This window comes from Physeter macrocephalus, chromosome 8, assembly GCF_002837175.3.
Source record: "Physeter macrocephalus isolate SW-GA chromosome 8, ASM283717v5, whole genome shotgun sequence".
NCBI lineage: Eukaryota > Metazoa > Chordata > Mammalia > Artiodactyla > Physeteridae > Physeter > Physeter macrocephalus.
In genome coordinates, this window is record NC_041221.1 from 89,058,471 (window position 1) to 89,078,070 (window position 19,600).

Here is a 19,600-nt window from a genome sequence, read left to right on the forward strand (position 1 = left end):
AATTTTAGTCTACAAAGCTAAGATCCATGAATGAAACATCTAACCAAGTCTGTATTTACTGCTCATAATGAATGGTGATGAGATAAAAGATAATCACAGGAGGGAGGGATGAAAGAATAAGGTGGTTTCCCATACACACAGATCTCTGTGAAGGGGAAGACAACCACTGATGGATCCTGGACAAAGGGGATATGACTATGGAGAGAGTGGGAGAAGCAGAGGTGAACAGAAACGAATATATGCCCATCAAGAAATACAGGGGTACTGAAGGTTTTGTTTTTTTTTTAAGCAGAAAAAAAGAAGACAGCAAATTGAACTAAGGGCCATTAAACAGGAATCACTGTCTTGAGCAATCAGTTTAAAATAACATCGGTACAATTTTATTTAACCTTTAGTTAAAAGTAATTTCTTACCACAGAACCATTTTTTTGCTGGTCCCATGGGTTAGCTCCTCAGACAGATTTAATGGAATTTCTGTGTGAAATGTATATACAATCTGTAGACTAATTTCTAAGACTAGATTTCAGTGAGGATTAAATGTTTGGTGTCCATCAATAATATTTTGTAGCCATTTTGAAAAGAAAGACCCCACACATTTGATATTTCTGGTTTCTTCTTTTTTTAAACTATCTTGGATCCCTTAAAATAATCAACTCCTATGGGTAGATTATGATAGTTTTCAAATCTTCACTGAATCATTTATCAATTAACTCCTAGTTGTTAGTAGAGTTCAAAAATGTATAGAATTTAGCTCATTCCTATTAATTACTATAACTTCAATTGACTTTAAAAATGTGATAACTGAAAACTCATATCTGTCTATATTTTCTTTCTCTCAAAGTCTCCTTGAATTAATAGAATTGATAAATTAAAATGAATGACACCATGACACTCTGGAAAACAAGAAATGTATCATCAGTGAATCAAAATTTTATAAAAATTCTGGGAGGACAGAAAACAAATGACATGTGATTGGTAGGGAAATGAAAGATTAAATTTAATAAAAGTCACCAGAGATCTTCAAGGTGAATCAACAAATACGGATAAGCCAGGGGGCAATCCTTGGTCATTATTTAGGAGTCTACTTTCCAAACAACTGGGAAAGTTGAGCTCTTCCCCCAACACAGATGTAAATAGAGCTATGGTTTGGCAGCAAATGCTTATTCCCTGTGGCTGAAGCCAAGAGTTATTCTCAAAATCAGGTGAACATATGGATGATGTTCCTAAGAAAGTTATCTTCTGAAGGTGCTGGGGTCTAAGACAGAAGTATAACAGACCTCAGCCTAACTCTAGGTTGCACACAGACACAGGAAATATAGATGTAAGATGACAGGCAGAAGAGCACTTCCTTTTGGTAGTGTAATGTACCAGGCCTGAAGGAGGTTCCTGTTCTGAAACCTGCTTTTTTCCCAGGGGTACTTCAAAGAGACTGGTTGTCAAAATATCCCCCTGACTTCCCAACTTATATAGAACCTTCAGTCAGCCTTATCACTCAGCTAAGAGGCCTCATGGGGAAACAGTCCTAAACAAGAGCAAACAGTATACATGCCAGCTACCTTGACTATTCAATATAGTCCATCATTCATAAGTGTGACTACACATCCAAGAATCTTGAGGTAGTTGAAGAAAACTAGCCACATGAAAGACAAGGTCGAATATGAACAAATAAAACAAACATCCATTTGTCCTTAGGGTTCAGGGAAGCAGTATAAGAGACTTTTCGGTAGGGGAGAGGTTTGATATTATTTGAATTTTTGGATGATTATATTTACTGCAATGTGGAAAATTAATTTCAGGGGAGCTAGATGATAAGAAACTGTTTAAGAAACTGTTTCAGTGATTCAGGGGAGAAATAATGGTGACTGGAGGGGGTGTGCTAAAGAAAACTCATGAATATAAAAGGAGTTTAAGAGATAGACTTGGTGTTGTTGATTAGAAGTGTGGGTGATGGAGAGTCAGGAGTCAGGAGGACACCCAGATTTCTGACTTACTCTTTCACCTCCATTATTTTCATTTTGGAAGTCAATGGATTCTTCTGTGACTCCCTGGGCTGAATTACTTAGCAAGGGACATAATGGAACCCACCTTGTCCAGTATGCTTTCTGCTGAAGCTGTGAACAATGCACCGATTCAAAGGTGGCCTTAGGTCTGCTACATTCCCATGTATTGGGTTTTGGCACTCAAGTCACTTTAATGTCCAAGAAGTCAGTGTGTATTAAATGTCTGGATATTTTATAGAGTTACCAGAACTCTTCATGGATAAAGAGAATAAGAATAATTTAAAAATACAAAATTAACATAAATCCAGGAGAAAACTGACTTTGTGATAGAATAATATTGAGAAGGTTTGAGATTATTAATTATATATGAATATGCTTATGTGTATTTCCATATGTGTATATCAATATATGTAATATATTGAACATACATTATAAATACATATTTTAAAATCTGCTTCTAATTGGTGGAAACATATCATGCTTTACATTTTAGAAATAATATTATCCATTGTGAGATATTTTGGAGCATGAGTATTGAAAACTGTAATTAATTCAGATTTTTATCAAATGGAGCTATCCATTAGGCATATAATATGACACATGTCATAGACCCAAGTCTGTGCAATTGCAACCTATAGAAACTAGTCATACAGTGTTTGGTTTTGCACCATACCATCTCTTTGGGTAAAGTAGAAATGTCTAGTTGTGTTAATGGCACTGTGGCTTGTATTTCCTAATGCTTCATGGACTGCGGGTATAAACGGACCTCAGTGACAATGATACAGAAATCTTTACTCTTTCCCGTCTCCATTTCAATATGTTTTACACAGGACCCAATCCTCGAAATATTTCCTTACCTACATCTTGAAGTTACCAAAGGCTGTTTCTTGGGCTCCAAAATAAAACCAAGCACTCTAATAAGTGCTTTGTCTGATATAAAATTAAAACAGTATTTTTAATTTTAGTTCAGTTTTAGTTTAATTTTAGTTTAGTTTATCGCATATGCTCAAATATCTTTGAATCTTTACCTAGAATAAGACTGGTACCCCAAGTGTAAAAGAAAAAGACACAGACCATAAAAGGGAGAAAAAACTTTTGTCTTGGGTGTTGAAGGATCCTGAGAAGTACATTGCATTCTCTGGCATTCTGAAAGGTGGAAAGCAAGCAGCTGCATAAAGGTATCCCAACAATTACTTTATAAAATGTGAAACTGCATCTTGTTTTCAGTTTAAGAAAGTAGTGATATATTGACTTCCCTAAATCTTGACCTTGATTTCTATAAGAAATTAGTTCTAATATAGAGTTAGAGAAAAATATTTAATGCTGCGTTTTGTTCCTTTTCCTAGTTTTATTAAAACATGTTAAATTTGCATAATGTTCCTAACACTGTCTAAGCATGTTAGCATCGAATAGTCTGTCATGTCTCCACCAGCACAGAGCACAGCTAGTATCACGATGCCATTTGACTCATGAGAGAACTGAGATCCAAAGAGATGAAGTGATTTTCCTCAGAACACAGGATTAATGAGTGTTAGGACTATGGCTATGAAAGCCAGGCTTATGATTTACAAACTTCATCTATTTCACTTAGAAATTAGAAAAATGAATATTTGAGTTACAAATAAAGGGTAGAAAAGGCCACCCAAATGGTATGATTTGAGGGGCTTCAATGTTTTCTCAACTGCCTTCCACAAAGGCTGAATGTCTCACAGTGTTCCAGTTAAGGCACTATCTCCAGAAAGTCCCGAGTTGAATGCAAATACCCAGGGTTTCTGATTTACCCCAAACCAATGTACACAATACCTTCTTTCCTGCCACGCTTTTCCCACACACCAGTGCCTTGCAGCTGCTGAAATGGGAACTACAATGAAGACAAATGGGACTTTTTAGAGATTCTCTGGTGCAAAAAGTTAAAAATAGAAATGGTACCCACATAGTGAGCATTATAGACAAAAAGATCCAGAAACAAGTCTACACTGATATGATCTGCCCACCCACGTGCTGGCTGAAAAGTACATCCTTAACATACTATCTGAATGTTTTTTACTTCCGGTTATTATCTTGTATTAAGATTCTACAAATTCATGATTTATTTGGGTAACAATTACTCTACTCAACCTTTGGGAATTTAAAGGATTAACGGTCGGTCATTCACACTTTCATGAATTAGTGGAAATTGGTACTCTCAGATAATTTTCTATTAACAAAGCTGGGATCAACCTTTTTAGAAGACTGACATTTCTGACCAGGAGATGGGGCACCTAGGAGGGGAGCACGCATAATAAATGTAACATACAAGTTCAAGATTTGTTTTTATCTGTTTCCTGTGAACTTAGAAACGTAAGGACCATTTGTAACATTATTTCTATAGAAAATTCTATGAACAAAATCCCTTGATAGGATGGATATTTGCTTGCATGATATAGAGGATATGTAACATATTGATATCCTTATTACACTATAGTCCATAGCACTTAGAGCTCTAGTCTAGAAAACTTGTAACAATAGATGAAAGAGAGTAAAATCTATAGATCAGCACTTTCTATAAACCCTATTATTTCTGGGGCACTAAACTGTGGGCTCCTAGGAGCCCACAGTTTAGTGCCCCAGAAATAATAGGGTTTATAGAAAGTGCTGATCTATAGATTTTACTCTCTTTCATCTATTGTTACAAGTTTTCTAGACTAGAGCTCTAAGTGCTATGGACTATAGTGTAATAAGGATATCAATATGTTACATATCCTCTATATCATGCAAGCAAATATCCATCCTATCAAGGGATTTTGTTCATAGAATTTTCTATAGAAATAATGTTACAAATGGTGCCCCAGAAATACACTTTTCCCCCCATTATACAGGACCAGCCTTGACAAAGAATAATTTTCATGACAAAACATACATAAGAGATCTCAGGCACTATTCCTAGCCTCCATTTTCAGTTTTGATTTCACAAAGAAATATAGGACATGTGCCCTAATGAAAGTGCCATCTTTATTTCAAAGCAGCATGTGAACAAAGTGAGAAATCTCACAAACAGCATCACAATATAAAACAGCAGAACACAACTTTGCCAGTTTCAGTTTGAGATTCTCCGTGTGTGTGTGTGTGTGTGTGTGTGTGTGTGTGTGTGTGTGTGTAGTTTAGAACAAATCTCAATTTGTCCAAACATCATGGACTCGCCTTCACTTTAAAATGAAATCATACACCTCACATTCAGTCAATTCTCAATTATCCATAGTGAACTTAAATCTAGTTTGACTTGTCCTGTCACCCAGCAGGCACCTAAGTTACCGTACCCTCATGGTTATGTATTTAATCCTAACTTTAATTATGACCCAAATTTTTTTTAAAGTAAGAAGCTTCATTTTATTTAAGAATGTACTTATTTTAGAAATTATAAAATATCTCTGTTGTTATAACCCTTTATATATGTACACATGTAATAAAAGTATATATACCTATATGATAGTTTACTGTAATTAAGCAAGCTTGATGGAAACTTCTTGAACTTTTGGGGTCATAGCTATAACATATCTAATTATCCTAAGAAGGATAGATGGATGGATGACTATTATTGTAAGAATCTTATTTTTAATCCTAAGTAAAATTCCAACTGGATATAGCAGTTGAATTCTTCCATAGGTGACTGTCTGATACAATTTGTTGGTGGATATGTGCTGTCTTCAAAATCCAAAAATCCTAAGGTCAAGATTTCCCATAATATTCAATGTGCTATAAGTGCATTTCTGTAGGGGAATTTTCCTTCGCTTCTCAACTGCTTGGGTTGAGAGCCTGGGTGTCCAAAATTACAACTGATACTAGGAACACAATGTCAGAGATGCTTTCTCCATTCTGGCTTACTGCTCCATTTAAAACTGTTGTATTACATTTCTGCTAATAAAAGCCTTTCTAAGGATTCTGTATCACTCTTCTGCAAGGCACATTCACATCCTTCAATGAAAGTTGCTATTATCAGAGCAGTGTGCTTTTACTATTTATTTATTACAACAGCCCTCATGACTGCTTACCCAGGCAAGCACTAGAAATATCTAACTCATTACCACTACGTAAAATAGCATGGGGTATTTTCAGAATGAAAGAGATCAGAGCATGACAAATTCTAAAGCTGCCCGTGTCCCTGTTTCCAAAGAAAAAGACTGCTATTCAACAAGCACTGGTAACTTTTAACTATCGAAGGGGATATATTAGACTCAGTGAAAAATACCGCCAAGACAAAAGTTTGTTGGAAACACCTATTTGCTACCCTTTTGTCATTTAAGGTCTGAACACCCTTGGACTTTCTCAGCTCAGCCAGTGAAAGAAAACTGACCCAGAGGGAGCCAGAAACTGAAAATGCTTATTGACTTATTCAGCTGGAAGTTGATCCCGGTTGCTATTTAAATCTACTGCTTTAAATGTCAGCAGACATGCTGCATTCCTTATGATGGTTCAGAGGGCAGACATTCGGGTCAAAATTTTCTTACCAATTCTGTACCTAATGTGGGCTTTACAATGTTTACAAACACCTGTTACAATAACCCAAAGATCCAAAGAAAAATGTGACACATCCAAGAATCTGACAGTAACACCAAGCATTTGTTCAGATAGCACCTTGTGGTTTGACGTAACAAGACCCATGATGATAATGGTATTTGTCACATTCAGAGCAGCTGTATTCATGAGAGTGGAAGTGACTACCCTCTTACACACCCAGTTACTACTTTGAACCCAGGTCTATATTTTGGCTGCCTTGGCAACAGCACAGCAATAACAATTGGAGCCATAATGGCGATGTCAATCCAAGGACATTTTTGGATAAAGCAGGAGCCCTGACTTTCCACACGGAAAGACAGAAAAGAGCATACAAAATAAACTGAAAAATGATGTCCATAGCACTGTTATACTGTGTATACTGAGACTCATGTACTGAGACTCTAGGTTACTTATTGTAATAGTTAAGTTTTTACAAGTCCAATAATTTTCCAGTGGCTGTTCTTTTGTGGAAAAAACATTTCAGGGAAATGGATACATAGGAAACTATTTTTTTTTGTCTGAAACAAAACTATAAAGGATAAATTACTCATTAATTGTGACCACATTAATCAATGTAGGTTTCCCATAATTATTACAATGAAAGGGATTATAAACAACAATTAAAATAGACAAAATTAATCATTCAGCCTCCTCACTGGTTGGTTTGTCTCGTGTGATTGGTCACTAGTAACACTTCTCTTGGTCACATGGCAAAATTGCATTTCCCTGTCCTCCTGACATGAAACACATTTATGTCCTTATGACTTGCTTTGGTTAATGAAATGTGAGGAGAAGTGACAGGTGTCATTTCAAGATGGATCCTTTAAAAGAAAAGTTCAATTTGCTGTTGTTCCCTTCTCCTGCCAGGGCAACCAGCAACTTTCCAGATGGTAGAAGCATCATTTGCCTGGAGTGAGAAGATGTAGAACAGAGTTCCAAGTTGTCCTGTGATGAATATGTAATACTAGCAAGAAGTACACTATTGTTACGCTAATCTACTGCGTTTGGGAGCTTTTATCTCAGTATAAACTATACTGTCCTGGTCACCCTCACAGTGTGATTTGGAGAAATTCAAAGAAGACCATTCTTTATGGAAATATGTTTGACATATAACAGTATGCAAATTTGTTTCAATTAAAAAAAAATAAACACACATGTTAAAAAAAGAACACCGTTCTTTATCTTTTTGTAGAATCAGAGGTTATAATGAAGATAATGCTTCAAACCTCTTCACCAAAATGAGATAGACTGTTTCTGTCCTGGCTAGAAACAAGTGCAAAATCATGGGTTTACGGTCAAACTATGTTCTCTAGACAGAAACTCAAATGCACACTTAGACCAATCCAAATGAACTGTTTTACTACTTGAACTAGCCAGAAACAATTTCTTTAACTTATCTTGTAAAAAAGCCAAAGTTTTATGAAAAAATATTCCTTGTCAGGCAGACCCCTTTTATTTTCCCTTGAATCAGCCTTTCTCTTTGTATACTTCACACCCTATCCTCTTCCCTTACAGCAACTTTCTCTCTCCTTTACTTATGTGGTATCCTCCTGTCTGACAACAAGAGAAAGTAATTACTATTACTTTATAGAACAGATTCTGGCAAAGTATCTGTGCTTCTGTTTCCACAGTAATTTAAACTGTTTCTGCTGTTAGTGGAAAGCAAAGTTAGATGTTGGCCTTATGGAATCTTTGTGAAGTGATGTCAATTCCACTAGGTTTTTCTAGGCTCCAAAAATATTTGAACCCCTTGTAATACAGGTAAAATAGAACACAAGTAATGTTAAAGCAACTCTGCTATGTTTCACTGTTGATTTCTGAGATCAGCCCGGAAAAATAGCTTCAGTAGTGTTTCTTTGAGCAGAGTTAAATGCATAAAAAGGAAGTGTGTGTGTGTGTGTGTGTGTGTGTGTGTGTGCCTATGTGTGCATACATACATGTTCATGTGTTTAAAGTAAAAAAGAAGACATTGTAATCAGCTAAAAGTGGACATTTATCAATTTTTAAGTTATGACAAATAACACCATTATATTTGTTCACACTCTTTCTCCAGAATTACTACAATAAACTCCACACTTATAGACTTACTTGTTGGAAGGACAAAATGACTTCCAGAAAAATCTAAATAGTGGCAAAGTGTATTCTTTATATTACTGACCAGAAGTAAATTCCTTTTCTCAAGCCACAGAAAAGAAATTTTAAAATTTTATGAAGCATTATGGTATGGTATAATTTTTTCAAAAAGGTTATTTTTCTCATTTGCAGAATATCAATTTTTCTATAGAGTAGTGGTTTTGCATAAGATTTACTAGTTGTCAGTTCCATCTACGTTATATGTACCAATGTAGAGAGTCTTTAAAAGAGATTTTTAAAGGTAACAGAATGCATTAATTTCACTTTTTAAAAAAAAGTTTAAAAACACTTTAAAATAACTGTTAGAAATAAACTCATATTTCCCCAAATTAAATATATGTATTAATTTCAAAATTGCTTTATTTTGATGATTTATTAATTTATCACAATACTTAACACAAGTATCTAAATTTAAAATAATTTGAATTCATTTTTCATTGCCAAATATTGAGAGAAGTTCAGTGATCATTTTGTAAAATAATAATAATCCCCCTTTTACCCAAATCTGTATAGTTATAAAATTTATTCAACTGTGACAATATCAAAACTCTAAGTATTATATGAATAGCTTATATTCCATATTCATACTGTTCTCTCTGTGAATCCATGGAATAGGATACATGAATTCAGGGGAATTTGTTACTGAAATAGTAGTTTTGATACCTATTAGAACTCAAGATAGTCATGGCTCTCAATAGGGGATTTTTTTTAAAGAAAACTCCCCTACTAGAGTTACCCACATACATCTTCAAAATATGAAAATCCACTTTACATTGATCATAGTCTTTATTAAGAAGACTGTTGACTTCAATACTAAAAGTATCTGATTGTTCCGGAAAATTCTTAAGCAATCATTTTTTTTGGTGATTAAACTGATCATGTACCATTACATAGTCCAGGTTGAGGTAGGCAGAGGTTGGGGACTTTACATTTTCGGAGCACCCACTATGGCACCAAACCTCTTTTGGACACTTTACGTATATTATCATGTTTAGTATTCATAATCAGTCCATGATGAAGCTATTACTATCCCCTGATTACAGAAGAGGAGGCTGAGGCTCAGAGAAGTGGGTAATTTGATAAGGGGCATATACCTAGTAAGAGGTGGAGTAAGAATTTATGATTTAGGTCTTGTGATTTAATGTCTGTATTATTCCATTATTCTATGTTGCTTCCAACAGAATGCAATTGCTCCTTCACTAATTTGGGGCTTATTTTCAATTGGATTATCTATAAGTTCTCAGCCAATTATTTTTCTTGTATAAAACTTAAAACATACAGAAGATGTATGGTTGAAATTCTTTATCCATTAATATTCATAAGAATTTGACACAATAAACTGAAAAGAATTATGGAAGAAAAATTCATTAATGGGGCCCAAAAATGTACAAGAAATGCCTTACACTTGTAGCTTGCATCTTAAGTCATATTAGGGAAGGTTGGACTGGCCCTCAGAGCCAGATGTTTCTACTCCCTGGTCTTTCTTCCCAACTTCTTTTCTTCCATTAAAAAAACAACAACAAAGGTTTGGTATAGTAAAGATGAAGCAGTTCCTTGATTTCTACCCATTTATCCAGAATTTGGAAAACTCTTGAGTTAGAACTATAATTTGCTCTCCCCCTGTCAGCCAAAATGAAACTGTAAATGTATGGGCATTTTATCTACTATCTGTACAGAGTTCTGCTTGCTTGATCCTGCTTTCTTCCCAAATCAGTTCCCGAACACATCTCTAATTCTAGCTTTATATTTCTCAGAGGGTGCTGTGCTTTTTCTTTTCAAACATATAAAATCCTTTGGTATTTTTCCACTCATGTTTATAATTCTGACTTTGATTTTGGCATTCACATTTTCTAAATTTTAAAGTAAGACCTTTCTACCATACTTTGTTCCTCATTTAAGACTTGTTGCAAAATTCTAATTAACAGACTGAACAACAAAAGAACCCACTGAACACCCACTAGATTTTTTTTTGAAGGGGGAAAACATTCTATAAAAAACACTGAACATTGTTAAGACACACACTGATGAACACCTACTGCTTAATGAAATTTATCACCAAGTTCAGTTCCTTCTTTCCCACCTCGTTGCTTCTACCCACTACACACACACACACACACACACACACACACACAAACACACACACAAACACACACACAAGCTCTCATAAGACCAGTTCTAATAGCATGTATACCAAGATTTTTCAAAGAGGGTCTGTAAAACTGAAAATCCTGGCTTGTGTTTCAAAGAGATAAGATGATAATTTTTCTGCCTAACTTTTGTTTTGTTGCATCAAAAGGATGTCTTGTTGTTTGTGCCATCATAATTTAAGGGCCATCTAAAAAATATTCTTTTCTTTCTAGAAATTATAAAATTACATTTTGCTAAAATTTTTTTTACTGTAGACTTTTTTAAAGAAACAGATTTTTTTCAGCAAATTAACTAGTAATAACTGGAAGTAAGCCAAAAGCACTCTAAGAAAAGATTTATGATGGTCTATATAGATAACAGCAATGTGAAGCAAAGTTTTTTCTTTAACATAAAGTACATGACAGGTCGTGTTCAGCCATTTTGTAACTAGTTCTAGAAGATATCATTTTGGGCTATACTTAGGATAGGTGGAAGTATATATAGTACAGGTGTAAGAATGAAGAAACACTGGCTTAAATATAATTTCTTAAGTTTCAGGGAAAAAAATGCCTAATGCATTTTACATAAGCAAGGTTTAGTCCATAAAGAGGATAGGAATGTCTTATCTTCTATTCAGTTAACAGGTTTCAGCAGTTTTCTGAATACTTATGAGTAGCTCAGAAATTCATATAAGTTCGTGTAATTCACACAGCATCTGTTGTGAAAAAATAAAGTGATAATTTACATCCAATTAAAATATTTTTCATTAGATAAAATGCTTTAATAAACTAACAAACTTATGTAAGAAGAAAGTATTCATTGGGAATAAAACAAGTCAATTTTCTATAGAGCGTGCAAAAAATCAAGGACTGGTCAACTGGAAAAGAAAAGAGAGTCAGTCTTTTACGTAAAATTTTAATCCATTGAATATTCTTTTCAAAAACTCTGTGTCCTATTATGACTTACAATTTATGTAAGTTATTTGAAAGCGTAGCTGCTCATTGAGTGCATTCTTATTAAACTGCTAAAAATATATATCTACCAATCCCCTCATATCTACTATAGAAGTGGAAATTTCAGGGGTGCTTCTTACACATAATCACCTTTCTGTCTTTTAAATGTTTGCCAATTATACTACAGGGGAATATACGCAACCATGGCTTAAAAGGAAGTTAAAGGTTGTTTTGGTTGTTTTTTTTAAATTATTATTAATTTCTCTTCTCTGATATAAGAATTCTTTAACTTTAAAAATAAGCTTACATCTAATTTGGCAGGCAATTATGCAAATGCATTCTGTTAGGGCAGATTCCAATGGTAAAACATAAAATAAACTTAAGAAAAAAGGGGGAGTCAAGTAAAGAGAAAGTTGGTGGGTCTTGCTATTTTTTTTTTTTTTTTTTGTACTTTAAATATTTTTAGGCCTCTTTACCACTGCTGTTGGGTCATCTCTCTCAGCTATGCTAAAGAGCCTTTGTCAGTCTGGAGGAGGCAGCCATGTGTCCACGAATGCTTATTTAGTATGGTGAGGACAGATGGCCTGGACTTGCTGAAGAAGACCTTAGGATATATTTAAAAGAGGAAAGGGAAAGAAACGATAAGGGAGGAAATAAATTAGAGAAGAGGCAAATGTTTGGCCAGGAAAAGGACGTGCACATAAAGAAACACACACATACACATACACATACACATGTACTCAAATGAAGACAAGCTATGAAGTGGTAAGTGGGGCCTGATTTCTTATAAATTTCCTTTTTCTGTAGAAACTTGAATTTCCATTATTGTTGATATGTTGTATTTTCAGCAGAAACCTGACAATCACAGTCACTGCAGATCTGAACTTCGTCTGTTCTGGTTGATATACAATACACCTTTGGCTTCTTATAGGATACAAACTTAAAAGATTAATTTTGATTCATAAAAACTCAAGACATTTACCTAAAGTCAAACTGAATTAAACTGAACTCCCTGACACCCTAAGAGTCAATGTGTTAACACAATTGTTTTAGAGTCTATCATTATTACTTTATCTTGCTTAGCATTTTATTTCATTTTTTCCTATTCTTTCAAGAAAACGTACACACTATTACCCAATCAAAATATCATGAAGGGATGTTTCATATGTATTAAGGATAGGAGAGGAAGTGAGGGTGGAGAACAGTTGGGCATGGGGGCACCAGTGGATCATACTCTGTTTTCAAATAGGAAAACTCTGTGAGATGTTGTAAGATGATAAAAAGTGACATTAGTGGATTTTTGTTATATATTTTTCTTTCCAAGTTATCAGATTAACATTTTCCCATTTTCTTCAGATTTATTCTATTTCAACCATAGTCCTCTGTCGCCTGACTATGCCAGGCAACAGAGGACTGTTGCTTCAATTGCTAGGTTTTCTATTGCTCATAAAACAAATATTAGATTCCAAATTTCTTCTTATTGCCTTCTGAGTTGTCATGGTTATCAAATGACACCTTCTCTAAATTCTCTCTCATTTTAACTCTTTTCCATGCTTTGTGTAAACAGGATGCTTGAAAATCAAGAAGGAAAAAAAAAACATCGAGTTTGGGTGCTATAAGAAGCACGAAGCACAAGAAGAAAAGAAATATTTTGTTAACCACAAATTGAAATCGGAAAGATTTTATCCAGAAGCATTCAATGTCATTAAATACAAGAAGTCTAAAAAATACCTGCTTTATATAATAGTTCTCTGAACAAGCTCTTGGTAACTTGCAGCCTGCGAAGTGTATGACTCTAGCATTGTGGTTAGAGCCCTTCTACAACTACCATCCCACACGCCCACCAAGGAAGCAGGCAGCAAGGATGCTTGATCATTCTAAAGTAAATATAAGGAATATTTCTTGGATACAAGCACCTTTAAAAATAGAAAGGCAAGAAGATTCACACACAGAGCCTTTGAAAATGTACAATACTTTTGTCTTACAAAAACATCTGTTGCTCAGATGAGTATTTGGAACACTGAGTGCTTCAGATTATCCCTCAGAAGGTGTGCTGGGTGGTGGCTCTCTGTGGATTTGGCCCCAGAGGAGGTCAACCCGACTCCCTGACCTGTTGGCTCAGCAATTTCCCAGTGGTCAGCCCGTCTTGCCATAATCATATGCTGGCGCCCCAAGCTTGTTTTTTAACTATACTCTGTACCTTCTAATGAAAGCATCCCAAAATATCCCCAACCACTCAAATTCTGGGGCAGCCATGACCTCACACTGGACTGCTGGACACACTGCGTTTACTCAGACGGAATGGATGATAAAAGTCTCCCTGCCACGATGCCTGAAGTGCTCGCTCTCTCTCTGCTAGATTTCATCACTTCATAGCTTATGATTACTTGCATGAATTCCAGCATCTTTGATATGAAAGCTGATTAGGAAGCATTAACCCAATACACAACACCACAATTTCATGTGACTTGGAGCCTTTACAATAATGAAAAGAAAAAATAGGGAAAAAAGCAATTATAAAATAACTTTTTGTGCTTAAACCAACAAATAGAGTAATAACAACAGAAAATAAAATGATAATCAAAAGAGATAATTCGTTTGAAACTTATTTGAAAAATGTAATTTATCTCCTATACAAATGAGAAATGATATTATTATCATTCCTTTTTAGGGAGCATCTCCAATATTTATTAATTTATGGAGGAGCTACACTAAAGTGGCTATGGATGAATACATATTCAGACTTTACTAGAACCTTTAAGTAAGCGTTCAGAAGCTTTGAGGATGATAAAAGAAAATGGGGATGTACCATTTTTCATGAAAAGTTCAACTGCAATAGCAGGCAAATAAACAAAAAGAAGCTGTATTTAAATTCAACAGGTGCTCCTCTGGGCACTTTATCTTGTCAAGCCTTTGTGTGATCAAATAAGGTAACTCAGTGTTTTGTCCAATGTGACTTGACCAGAGGGGGAAGAAAAGATTAACAACCTGTTAAGGAAATGTGTAGAAAAAAAAAAAAAGAAGTAGATAAAAACCAGAGAAATCCCAATTGTTATTTTGCCATGTTTTATATGCATTTTGAAAACTTTGAAGCCTCTACAAAATAATGCTCATAGACACACAGCACAATTCACACAACTTGATTCTTAAAAGTGCCTTTTGTACTTTGATAATATCAGCTAGAGCGTATGTTTGAACTGGCCTCCTAGTATTAACGCTTTTATTTTCTTCAGGAACAAAACATTTACTTGTAAAAAAAAAAAGGGTAACACCAAATACACTGACACGGTTTTGTTAAAAATACAAAGCATTATCATTTATAGGATAGTGACTTTCTCCCTACGAGTATGCTTTGTAAACGTGACTGAATGAGAAGAAAAAAAATCTTTTATTATCTCAGCTCTCGAAAGCTTTATTGTTTAAGCTACACTTGCTCCTAAGTATAGCAGAATTAAAACACGTCAGGATGTTGTATAGCAAGTAACTAACAAGGCACTAATAGAGATTCCTTGCGTGCATTTAAATACAGCTTGGCCAAAATAATTCCTCTATTACCTATTTTAGAATAGAATATTAAAGGCCCAAATTCTAATTTAGAGTTTCTATAACTAACCCAAGATTCACAGATTTCAAACCTATGTACCTCACTTTGCTGAGAGTCAATGTTTTCCAAATGAATGCAAACATATTTATATATAGTATGCAAATATATATGTATACATACAGGCTATATATTATATATATATCATTGTATATGTCTTTATACATGTGTATAATAATTATAGTCCACTTCTTACAACTAGAAGAAAAAGCACAAATTCACTTTAACCTAGAAACTCCTTGGGCATTTGGCTTCTATCCACTTATTTTTCTTTCTCCACTGGGGAAGAGGGGTGAGGCAAACTTGCTAGAGTCACAAGAAGGATTGAAAACAACTGAAAGTTAATTTACCTTGCTAATTTTTCATATGCTTCTTTCTTTAACTGCAGAACTCTATTTTTTTCCTCTTTTTCTTTTCAGAATCACTTTAAAATATTTTTTTTCAATCTATTTTTTTCCCCTAGAAAGTAACCCCCTGTGTCCTACCTTAGGCTCCTCACTGAATGATCTTTTTTTCTTCTAATTATATTTCTTCACCTTGGGAGGGACTCACACCGCTTCAGGATAAGCAACCCAGAAGAGCCTAAGGTCAGGTGTGCCCTAGAATCTAACTCCAGAAATTGCAATCATGGAATAAGAGCAGGAGAGGGAAAGAAGCAGAATGGGGAATTTGTAATAATATTGAGGCTCATTCTAAGGAATAATTAACCGAACAGCATCCTATGTTGCATCACTTGCTTGAAATCTCAGAGGACAGACTAAGAATTTAGGAAGATGATTTGAGTCTGCTTCCTAAAGCCATGGGGTTAACAAATCAGTTGTACCATGGTCAAGGCTCAGAGTTTTATTTCCTAAGTATTACCTGCTCCGGGGTCCAAAAAAATAGAGTTCCCTTCATGAAGCAGCAGAACACAAAAGAGTGCCAATGGCATATTACACGTTAAAGATGTTCAAATTTAAAACACCGAGAAAAAAGGAGACTTAACTTGATAGGAGACTTTTATTCCTGTTAAAATGGGGTTCAGTGAGAGAGCTAATGGGGGGGCAGCAAGAGAGAAGATTTCTAAGATAACTCTTGAAGTAAAAGGGCCTGATATTTGGGGAGAAGTATGGGGACATGTGTAAAATACAAACTCTTCAGGTAGAGGAACTGTAGGTAGAAAAGGGAGGAACAGTAGCTGAGCTTTTAAACCAAATCTTCAGCTGGGCTTTTGTTTAAAACATATGCAAATGTGTGCACGGCTTCATTTGAATATTTATTTACTGCATTTGTGAAGGAAATTGGGGGATTATAGCCTCTTCCCAGCTGTGTTTTAGTTAATGACTGGTCAGCCTATTAGCCTGCTTCACTAAGCGAATTCTCTGCACAAGCAACACCTTTTCTTACCCTGACTAGAAATTCTTCATATCAACAACAGGAGGGGAAAAACAGCAAACCACATCCAGAGAGTTTTGTACCAAAAATCAAAATATTCCCCCAGAATCATTAGAAATAAGCAAGAAAGTTATTTGACGATGGTGACTTTTGCATTTTTATAATAAACAAAGCAAATATTTGCTATCAAGTGTGGGAGTGGGGAGTTAGCTAATCAGAATTTCGCTTTATTGAGAACTAATTCTGGTTGCTGTTCTAAGTGGTCTTTCTCTTCCCCGGGACTTGCTCACTGATTTCCCCCTATGAGCATAAACACACACATCAATGAAAATGTCATGAATTACCTGGGCAATGATTAATATTTGAAAAACTTATTGGAATGTGAATTTTACAATTTCCCCCTATCTTCTCACTGCCAAAAAAGCACAGAGGGAGAAGAGTAAATAACATTTCTTTAGCAAGCAAACCAGTGTACTGTCATTACCTAAACCAACTTATTTAGAGCCATCAGTGCTGGTGATGAGGTTCAAGATTTGTATCATTAGAAGCTCATTTCAAGGATTAGTGGTGAACAGATCTTTAGGTCAAAAAGCCCTAATATAATAACTTAGGTGTGGCAGTCTATCATTTGTTGGTTGTTATTAAGTAGCAACTATTTTCTGATAAGTTTATATATCTCAATAAACAGGAGAAAATTTATCTTGCTCCCAAAATGTCCCTCTTCTTTATATCCTTTCAAATTTTATTTACTATTTATTCCACACTTCCAGGTGAGAACATGCACTAATTCTAATACAGTCAGATTTAATCCATGGAAATGAATTAAATTCTTACTATCAAAATTCTGAATTTTTCTGTCTGGGTCGAAGAAAAACCTGGGCTATGATTTGTTTTATTAGTGAGGTGATCTTTATAAAACAAATGTAAACTACTTATTTATCAAAAGTATTAACACTTTAGATGATTTATGTAAACAACGGTTTGTGCTGGTTTATGTATGAAGTATTGCTGCAAATAAAGAGACAACAACAGAGAACCTGAGAGCAACTTGGACATGAGGAACTGTTCCTGTAGTGAAATGATCATTTCTCACGGTTGGAACAACTGTGAATCATATATTAGACTGACAACTCAAATATTTACAGAACAAAAACCCGTAAGAAAGGAAGAGATGCTGTCAGACCTCAAGATAAACAGAGAAGTAGTAATTATGTTAATGAAAGAATATTACAAGAATAAATATTCTACCTAAGAAATCTATTTTAGTGACTTCATTGCTAAGATCATATTAATTCTGCTCCTAATTCTTAAAACCATTCAAAACAGCAGAAAGAACTTTCAGGTATACATTTCATGCCCTCCTTCTACATCAAAAGGGAATGGGGTGCACCCCTCAAATGGTATCATTTTTTTCACCTTCATACATGAGTTTCTAAACCATCTCATAAGCTCGTCAGGCATATTTCTTGTTCACTCCTTCTGTGGGGCAGAGGCAGACAGATTGCTGGATCAGATAGTGCAATACGCTGTATACTACATTTGAAATGTGCCTTTTTTTACAGCAGCAGATGTATTGATTTTCTTAAGTAGAAAATATGCACCCGGACATTAGACAAACACAGACTAAACACAGACTGAGGAAAAGCTGATAATTTGATTAAACTGACTGAGCTTTTGTTGTCTGTGTTTGGGGAATTTCCAATAATGCACAAGTGCCAAGCACCCTTCTTCTTTTGAATTTAACAAATGTAATCCCTAAGCACAATGAATTTTACATTATACTGTATGTGGAGAATTCTTTTTCGTTCGAAAAATATTTTGATGGACGCATATACTGCTTTGAAGGGAAGGTGAGATGAAAATCTTGCCTTTCTCAAGATGTAGGACTTTACTTAGAAAGGGGTAAGTATTAACTAGGCAAAAAGCATTTCGTTGTTCTAAGGTAATATTTTCTTTCTTCCTATCATCTATCTATCATCTATCCATCTATAACTATCATCAAGATTACTGAGATATAAGTGATTAGATGCAATTTGCTCAATTTGGGGGCCAAATTGAGTGAAATATTTAAGGTTTATACTGCTTTACAGTGTAGGTATCATTTCATGTGTCTTAGTGGTTTAACTGTCTCAAGATGTCAAAAAGCTCCGGTTATTTAATTTACCCTCGCAGATGCCTGCAAAGAAATTAGTGGTAGCAGGTGTGTGTGGGGGTATGGAGCAGCAGGGATGAGGGAATAATAGCTGAATGTACGTGAGGAGTACTGAGTTTTATGAATTAGTTGAATGAGACCTTGAGAACTTTTACTGTGAACACCTCTGAACTGTCCCTGTATCTTTTTTCCCCCTCATTTCTATTATGATATCGGGAACAAAATCCAATTCCCTAATATTCTGCAAGGACCATGCTATAAAATAACTATTCCTATTTGCTTGACCAGAAAGACTTTCATCATTATTGCTTTCTAGGCCTACAGGCACTAGGTTTTTTGTTTTTTTGTTTTTTAGCATCTTTATTGGAGTATAATTGCTTTACAATGGTGTGTTAGTTTCTGCTTTATAACAAAGTGAATCAGCTATACATACACATATGTCCCCATATCTCCTCCCTCTTTCGTCTCCCTCCCCCCCTCCCTATCCCACCCCTCTAGGTGGTCACAAAGCACCAAGCTGATCTCCCTGTGCTATGTGGCTGCTTCCCACTAGTTATTTTACATTTGGTAGTATATGTAAGTCCATGCCACTCTCTCACTTCGTCCCAGCTTACACTTCCCCCTTGCTGTGTCCACAAGTCCATTCTCTACGCCTGCATCTTTATTCCTGTCCTGCCCCTAGGTTCTTCAGAACCATTTTTGTTTTCAGATTCCATATATATGTGTT

General features: G+C 35.2%; 1 long non-coding RNA gene across 1 annotated transcript; it reads left to right on the forward strand.

The window, feature by feature from the left end:
• Positions 1–962: 962 nt before the first annotated feature.
• Positions 963–14,251, forward strand: LOC114486739 (uncharacterized). The gene is made up of 3 exons (XR_003680978.1): positions 963–1,025; positions 3,033–3,178; positions 13,314–14,251. It is a non-coding gene; the product is annotated as an uncharacterized lncRNA (long non-coding RNA).
• The last annotated feature ends 5,349 nt before the right edge of the window (positions 14,252–19,600 follow it).